Below are 9,386 nucleotides of genomic sequence, written 5' to 3'. Positions count from 1 at the left end.
TTTCCCTGGTATATGGCAGCTGGTATTGATTCTTGCCTGGGTTTTGGTGTTTTATAGAGTGTGATTGTAGCTTGGCTATATGGCAGCAGTTGCTGACTCTTCTTGTGTCATATAGGGAGACAAAGTGTTCTCCAAAGGCAGAAGGGGGGCTATATAACAGCTAAACAACACCAGTTGGCTAAAAAAAAGAAAAAGAAAAAACAGCAGCAACAAAAACAAGGGTTGAATACTGCAGTCTCTAATCACAGAAAAGGGGGAGGAGGGAGAGAAGAAAAAGAGGGGAAAAGAAAGAAAAGAAAAAAAAATCTGTAGCTTTAGTGTCCTAAGTTTCTGCCTTCAAAGTGCCCAAGAGATTTTGCCTTTAAACTCTCTTTTAGACACTCTCCTCTTTCCCATGATAAAAAACAGGACAAAAAAGAAATCGATCAACACCTCCGCTTGGGCTGAGTATCTGTGTGCCTTTGTGGCAGAAGAACCCACCAGTGGTGAGGGTGGGGGGTGGTTTAGGCTCTCCTTCTATTCACCAGAATGGAGGTGGGCAAACAGTGAGCGTGCCAATTACCAGATACCAAAGAAAAAAGGAAAATCAGAGCAAAGCAAAACTGACAAAGTATATTGTCCACCTTTGTTCCAAGGTTCTTGCGGCATTTTTCCGGTGTTTTTCTGCGCCCCCTGTTTCGTCCCGCCGCTTGGTCTCGCCCAGAATGTTGACTCAGGCTTCCGAGCCCAACCCAGCAGATTCAAAAGTATGCGATTTTTTTACTTCACCTCCAAACTTCACAAGCTATAAGCCTTCAAACCTTTAAAATATTCCTATCTCTGTGTTTCTGAGTTTTGAAACTCTGTCCTGGCTCTGCTTTCCCTGGTATTCTGTGCTATTGCTCAAGACGACCTGATTTTGATTTTCTTATAAATACTCTTAATCATAACAAAGAGTTTTCTTTATATTCCTAGTTTTTTAGTGTTTTTATCAAGAAAGTGTTGTTAAATGCCTTTTCTATGTTGATTGAGATGATCATACTATTATTTTTATTGTCAATTATATACCCTTATATTTTAATTTTACAATTATTGATTCAACTTCTATATATCTTACTTATTTGAAGCATAAACTTCAATGAAGAGCTTAATCAATCTCAACTTTTTCTCTTGGATGCATTCTTCATGGATATCTTCCAGTATTTACGTAGTTTTCATCCTTATCCTAGAAATTCTCTTTTCCTAATCCTCCAATTTCGTGGATCTCATATTTTATTTTTTATTATACTTTAATGGATGAATAATATCCTTCAATAGTTTCCTGAGGAAGAATATAGAAGAGATATATTTTTGAACCCCTCATAAAATAATTGAAAACATTTTATTCTGGGCTTACACTTGATTGGTTTGATTTAGTATGGAAATGTGTTGGAAATAATATTTGCCTCATCATTTAAAGTTTTCCATTCCTATTGATTTTCAGTGTTATTGTTTAAATTTATTTAGATATTTTTAGTATTAATTATTTGTATGTGATTTTTAAACTTTTCTCTAGAAGCCTATAGACTGACTATTTTTTTTTTCTTGGTATCTTGATAATTGATTACATGCTCTAGTATGTCTTTTTAAATTTCACTCTCCTTTTTTTTTGGTTACTCTGTAGGCTCTTCCAATCTGTAAATTCATAAGACTATATTTTGGGAAGCTTTCTTGAGTTATTTCTTTGATAAATTCTTCCTCTGTTTTTACTGTGGATCTCCTTCTATGAACTACTTTTTATCAGAAGGGTTGAATCATCATGTGAAATTTTCTTACTTTCATATATTTTCTCTAATATTCCCAACAATTCTGTTTCCTTATTTTGATTTATTGTAGATTTTCTAGAGTTATCGTTAAACTTTTCTTTATTAATTTGCTGCTGCTGGTGGTTATGTGCTGTTGAATTGGTTCTGACTCATTGTGACCTGTATAGGGTTTCTGAGGCTATAAATCTTAATGGGAACAGAAAGCCTCATCTTTCTCCAGTGGAGCAGCTGGTAGTTTTGAACTGCTGACATTGAAGTTAGCAGACCAATTTGTAACCTGCTACACTATCAGATCTCTAGTATATATAGTTATTTGCTAATTATTTTAAAAATCATATTTGTTAACTTTTTAGGGCTTCTTTTTGTTTCTGAATGTGTTCTCTCTCTTGCTTCTTTAAGAATATTTTGTTCTTTTCTGCCTGTTGATAGTAGTTATAGTTTTGTTTTATTAAGCTTTCTTTGCCTCTCTGTCCTTCAGATTTATTTTTTAGGTTTGCTTTGTTATCTGCCTCATGAGAGATTTACTTAATGTGTCTCATGAATCTTTGTCTTCCATTTATATTTAAGAATGAAAACCTACTATTTAGTCAGGATTTGACTGCAAATATATTTCTCAAAGAGTAAGTGGGTAAGGTGTGTGTATGTGGGGGGAAACAATCTGTATTGTTAAAGAATCCTTAAATATAAATCTCAGCATCTTTTTGTTTTGTTTGTTTAAAGATTATCAATTTCTCCAGAGAAGACCCCTACCAACTTCCTTTCTAAAAGGATATAAATCTTGGAGACAATTTTCTGGAATTAAAAGGGTCAGGACTTGAGTATTCACTTATATCTAAAAAGGCTTGTGATTATTTACCTTCATTTCATCAAGAGACCTCACTGCTGTCATTAGCTGAGCTCATCTTATTCCCTGTTTCAGAGTCTTGTAATTTCAGTGTATCCAAAAGACCACAAACAAATTTTCAGATTACTCCTTTTAAAATTAGAGAATCCCATTTGTATATGAGACTTCCAAGAGCTGTTGCATCATAAACTTTTCATGCAAAATATTGAGGTGAGTCACAAAGGGTTGTGTTTCCAAATATGGATATGACATTTGCACAGTGATAGATTGTCTAGATTTGTGCTTTGCAGACCAGATCACATTTGAATATGTCCACGTGCATATTATATGTAAGTACTTATTTATGTGTAGCTAGAAATCAAAGCAAGAGGGAAACCTCCATATCAGATTTCCTCCCCCTTTTTTGTTTCATTTAAAGGAAGGGTAATTATTCTATTAAAATATTAATAACAGTATTGATAACGAGTTCTTATTTGGCAGTGATCATTATGAGGCTGAGTCCTAGTTTGAATATATGAATGGGAAGACTTATTTGGAAACAATATGTTGTTGTTGTTAAGTGCCACCTAGTTGGTTTCAACTCATAGCGACCCTGTTCAGAGCATTTGGTGGGTTTTAACTGCCAACCTTGTGGTTCGCAAATCCGTGCTGATCCTACAGTGCCACACCAGGCATTCAAATATTTAATTAACCCAGGTAGCCAACCAAAAGAGCAATCTGGCTGAAAAATCAAGGATATGCATGCCTTGATTTCTGTCTTAGTTATCTAGTGTAGATGGCATTAGTAAACAAAAATTTATTCTCTCACACTTTAGGAGTCTAGAAGTTCACATTTAGAGTGCTATATCTAGGGGGAAGGGTTTTTCTCATTGTCATCATGGGAGAAAGGTCATTGTCTGCTTTCATCACCCGTAGACCCAACATTCCCTGGAGATCTCTATGCACCTTAGCAACAATATTCTTCTTGGATGTAGAGTTTCACATTTCAGGGACCCCAAAGACTCAGTCTACTACCAGCTCTTCTTTCTTGGTGGTAGGTCCTTCTAAGCTCTACTTTTTGAATGCCTTCTATATCTTAAAAGAGAGTGTTGTGCGTTTACTTGTTGTGGATATTCTCTCCAAAGTCTTGTTATTGTTAAGTTGCCTGTCCCTATCTACTCTGTATATAGAGGGGATAGCATTGATACTTGATGTGAAGACTCTTTCCCTCTCAGGTGGTAGTTTGAGCTACTACCTCCATGAATATAGGTCAAGTTAATCAAATATCAAAGTATAACAACTTACCCTCATTTTCTTTATCAAAAATTGTTTTCTTTTTTTTATCTTCCTCTAGTCGAGTTCTGATTATCAAGCTGACGAGGCTAAGTCATATGGGTACTATCTCAAGTTTGGGTGTTCTTGTCCATCTCCCATCACTTCATTTCAGCTGGATGCTTTACTCTCAGCTCTAGCTTTCTGTGGCTATGTCCTTGTCCATGGGCTCAAGTGTCCACACCTTGGACCAACCAGCCCTTCTTCTTCTCTCTCTCATCTCCAGGCCAATGGGAGTCAATGGACTCATGTCTTCATTACTGCCTTTCCCCCTCTTCTACTCACCAGTAGACCAGTGTGGTCACCAGCAAACTTACACACCTGTTCATGTGTTCCCTTTGTGTTTCAGTCTTAGAGAGGAGTTTTTTCTGAAAGGACTTGATTGCTTGCCTTGATGGCTTCACTGCCAACAACTTGATTATTCTTGTAGTACCCAATCAGACTTCTGTTTTTTTGTTTGCTTTCTTCCTGATGATCTTTCTTTGAGGATGTATCTTCTGTCTCTCTAGCTGTTGGAGTCAGGTCTCCTTGTCCTTTCTAGTGAGAATGTCTCACATCAGAAGGTTCTGAATGGGTCTCAGGATTCTACCTAAGGCCCTATACACTACAAAGGCTTTGCAAGAGGCCTATTTCACTGGACAAGTTGTAGAATCTCTTTTAGATATTACAATCAGTTATAGGCTGAAGAAGGGCTTACAAGCTTTCTGTAATCATGTTTGCCAACATTCCTTTCTCTCCCACTCAAGTGTCTATTTTACAGTAGTATGCAAGGGAAACCAGTGTTCATAAGACTGCCAAACATCTTAGTATTATTTCCCCTCTACACACTATGCATCGATCCCTGTATCACGGAGCCCTTTTATTCCGAGGTTGAGCATGCATCACTATTTACCTCTCTCTCATTTAGCCCATACAAACCTGTCTCATTGTTTCCCTATCAACCTTGTTCTTCCACCACCTCCCCCTTGTTCTGCATTGCCTTCCCCCAAAACCAAACTATGATGTGTCTGACCCCCTACACTGTGTTCAACTGTTGCCTCCCTCCGCCATCCCCAAAGCCCCCATTCTACCCCCATCAGTAACCAACAAATAATTTGGTTTCCCCCTTTTTAGTATGCTTGTTTTTTCTTAAGCTTTTACAATAGTGGTCTTATGCAATATTTGTCATTTTATCGCTGACTAATTTCACTCAGCATAAGATCCTCAGGGTTCATCCATGTTATGTGGTGAGTTAAGGCTTCCTTGTTATTCTTAAAGGTAGCATAATATTCCATTGTGTGTATGTACCAAAGTTTGTTTGTCCGTTCTTCCTTTGATGGGCACTTAGGTTGTCTCCATCTTTTTACTATTGTGAATAGTGCTGCTGTGAGCATAGGTGTGTGTATATCTACTTATGTTATGGCCCATATTTCTTGTGGAGAAATACCAAGTAGAGGAATTGCTGAATCATATGATATCTCTATTACCAACTTTCTGAAGAAATGTCATACTGTTTTCCAGAGCAGTTAAACCATTTTACATTTCCACCAGGAATGTAGTAGCAGCCCAGTCTCTCCATATCCTCACCAGCATTTTTGTCCTCTGCATTTTGGACTTTGCTGTTATTGCTAGTGTGAGACACTATCTGATTGTTGTTTTGATTTGAATCTCTCTAATGGCAAATGATCATGAACATTTCTTCATATGTTTGTTGGCTGCCCAGATGTCTTTATTAGTGAAGTGTCTGTTCATGTCCTGTGCCCATTTTTTAATTGGATTGTTGGTGGTTCAAAACTACCAGCTATTCTGTGGAAGAAAGATGAGACTTTCTGCTCCCGTAAAGATTTGCAGCCTTGGAAACCCTGTACAGGGTCACTGTTGAGTCAGAACCGACTCCACAGTACTTAACAACAAGAAGAACAACATTGGCAAATGATCATGAATGTTTCTTTATATGTTTGCTGGCTGTCCAGATTTCTTCATTGGTGAAGTGTGTGTTCATGTCCTGTGCCCATTTTTAAATTGGATTATTTGTCTTTTCCTTGTAGAGGTGTTATAGTTTCCTATAGATTTTAGAAATTAGTCTCTTGCCTGATATGTCATTGCAAAATATATATTTTTTTTGCATCATGTGGGCTCCATTTTTACTCTTTTGTTGAAATCCTTTCAGGCACATGTGTTTTTAATGTTTAGAATGTCCCAAACATCTATTTTGTCTTCTTTGGTTTGTGTGAATTTCATAATGATTGGTAGTCTTTGTGTGCCCTGAATTAGAGCCCTTAAATTAGTCCCTATTTTTTCATTATTGACCTTTATAATTCTGGGATTCACATTTAGGTCTTTAACCCATGCTGAGTTGGTTGTTGTATATGGCATGATGTAAAGGTCTTGCTGCATTCTTTTGCATACCAATTTCCATTTCTGCCAGTACCATATGTTGAAGAGACTATGTCTTCCCTACTTTGATCCTTTGTCAAAATCAGTTGGCTCTATGTGGATGGGCTAATTTCTAGATTTCAATTCTGTTCTATTATCTATGTATCTTTCATGGTACCAGTACCAGGATGTTTTGACCACTGTAGCCACGTAGTGTATTTTGAAATCAGGATGTGAGAGGCGTCCAACTTAGTTCTTCTTCTTAAGCAGTGCTTTGCTTATCCTGGGTCTCTTTCATTTCCATATAAAGTTTGCAATTGTTTTTTTCCAAGCTAGCAACAATAAAAAACAAGCAGGAATGGCAATACTAATCTCTTGTAAAATAAACTTTAAGGCAAAAACCAGCAAAAGAGATAAAGAGGACACTATCTCATGATTAAAGAGGGTTAATTGAGTAAGATAGCATAACCATAATTAACATTCTACTCCCACAGTGAAGGAGCACCAAGATATATAAAGCAAACTTTACTAGAATTGAAGAAAGAAATAGATAAATCTACAATTATAGTGGGAGATTTTAATACACCACTTTCAAAAAGCGATAGAACAACCAGAAAGAAACTCGACAAAGCTACAGAGGAACTAAACAGCACAATCAACCAACTTGAACTCATAGACATGTATAGAGCATTCAACCCAACAATAGTACAATACACATTCTTTTCTAGTGCACGTGGAACATTCTCCAGAATTGACCATGTGTTAGGTCACAAAGCAATCTCCATAAAGTTACAAACATCAAAATACTACAAAGCATCTTTTCAGACCACAATGCCATAAAATTAGAAATCAACAATAAGAAGACCAAGAAAATAAAGCTTAATACATGGAAACTGAATAGCATCCTGCTGAAGAGACAGATGGGAGAATAGCTAGGCAGGTTTACATGGGCTAAACAGGACAGAGGTAAATAATGATGTAAGCACAACCATGGAACAACAGGTCTCATGGATACAAAGACTGAGGCGTGGTGTCCTTGGGTAAAAGTGGGGAAATTATGTTAAGATGCTTGGCTGTCTTTGGAATCTTGGTTTCCCTTGGCTATTACTGTAAAATAGACACCTGAAGGGGAGAGAAAGGAATAGCCTGAAACATCACCATAGAAAGCTTGTAAGTCCGTCTTCAGCCTATAACTGATTGGAATACCTAAAATTGGGCTAGAACTTGCCCAGTGAAGGAGGCTCCCTGAGAGGCTTTGCATTGCACAAGACCAGAGATGGAATTCTGATCCTCATCCAGAATCTTCTGAGGTGGGACATTTCCACTTGAAAGGACAAGCAGACAGTCTGGAGTAGCTAAAAGAACAGAAGATACTTTTTGAAAGAAAAGACCAGCAGGAAAAATCAAAAAGAATAACAGAAGTCCAATTGACTACTACAGGAACAAGCAAGTTTTTCCCGAGGGAACCATAAAGGCATATGGTCAGGTCCCCTCCCAGCAAACCCCGTTCCAAGACTGAAACTCAAATGGAATACACTAGCAGGCATATGGTCCTGCTGCTGACCATGTTGGTCACCAGTATGGGGAAGTGGGGGTAAAACAGCAATGAAATTGTGAACTAAGTCCAACCACATTCAGTAGACTCCTGTTAAACTGGATTGAGACCTAGTTAACTAGCAGTATGATGAGACATGGGGACTTCTGGAACCAGGGGCAGGGACATGGCTCCAGAGGACTATAACAGAATGTGAAGCATCCAGGTGATATGAAGTGAGGGGAAATGCACAAGAACACCCACATTTGTAGATAATACCCATTTGACCTGGCACCAATGACTGAATGATCAGAACAGGATTAGAGGGAGAAAGAGGAACAAACAAACAAAAAAATAAGGAGTAACCCACTACAAGTGGATGAACATGACCTAGGCTTGTGGATACAGTATGACAAAGTAGCAGACAAATGTCTACATTGAGGATCATTCCCATCCCTTTGGTACACAGGGTCAACAGGGATGGGGAACTTAGACATTGGCTACCCAGAATGGGGGACTACAAAGGCAAGAAATGACTGTCTTACAAGCTTTCAATAGGGAACCTAGCTCCACAGGATACAGGGAAAGGTAAAATCTCCACTGAATTGTTTCCAAACTGTCTGGATGGGGTTGATAAAAGGTCACAGGGGAAAGGACTCCTGTGGTTCAATAGGAAATGATGGCTATCAGGTCTGACATTGAGTGTTGGAAAGGTAAATGTAAATGTTTGATAACAAAAGGAAGGGAGTGGCAGATTTTTCAGTCTAGGAGTGAGCTCCCTGGAAGCATCAAGAGAGACAATCCAAGTGAAAGACCCTGTCTGGGGAGGCATTGACAGTAGGGATGGAGGCAGAGAAGATGAAGTGGATAGAAGGAGCAACTGGGGACACACCACAGGCCTGCCCACTGGCCACAAGGGGCTGTGTGCTTGTGGGCCAGTGGGCAGATGTGTGGTGTGTCCCCTCTGGTTGTTTGATGATGCATGCAGGGGTTTGTGATCATTGCAGTGAAAAAGAATATGATAGGCTGAATGTACAGATAATGTTCACTCATGTAAACTAATACATAATTCGCAAAAAAATTAAAAACATAAAAATTGAAATTAGAGGTTTGCAAAATTGCAAAATATGAAATGAAAAAGAAATTATTAAATTAATTTAACAGGACATGGGTTTATGAAGAAGAGAAGACCAGTGAATTTGAAAACTGAAATATAAGCCATATAAAAGAAAGCAGAGAAAGAATAAAGACAGAAAAAAGAGAGCAAAATCTCAATGACCCGTGGGAGAAAATCAAGCAGTCTTAACACAAAAGCAGTTAGAGTCTCAGAAGCCTACGTAAACAGAATTTATGGGAGAAAAATATGTAAATAAATATTTAGTATGGTGTTAGAGGAGAATACTAAAAGTGCCACGGATTGCCAAAAGAACCAATAGATCTGTTTTGGAAGAAGTGCAGCCAGAGTGCTCCTTGGAGACCAAGATGGCTAAACTTCGTCTTTCATACTTTGGAATATTGTCAGGACGGAACTGTCACTGGAGAAGGATGTCATGCTGGG

The sequence above is a fragment of the Chrysochloris asiatica genome, unplaced genomic scaffold (assembly GCF_000296735.1).
Source record: "Chrysochloris asiatica unplaced genomic scaffold, ChrAsi1.0 scaffold00284, whole genome shotgun sequence".
NCBI classification, from domain to species: Eukaryota; Metazoa; Chordata; class Mammalia; order Afrosoricida; family Chrysochloridae; genus Chrysochloris; species Chrysochloris asiatica.
The sequence above is the reverse complement of the archived record's forward strand: the minus strand, read 5'-3'. Positions refer to the sequence as shown.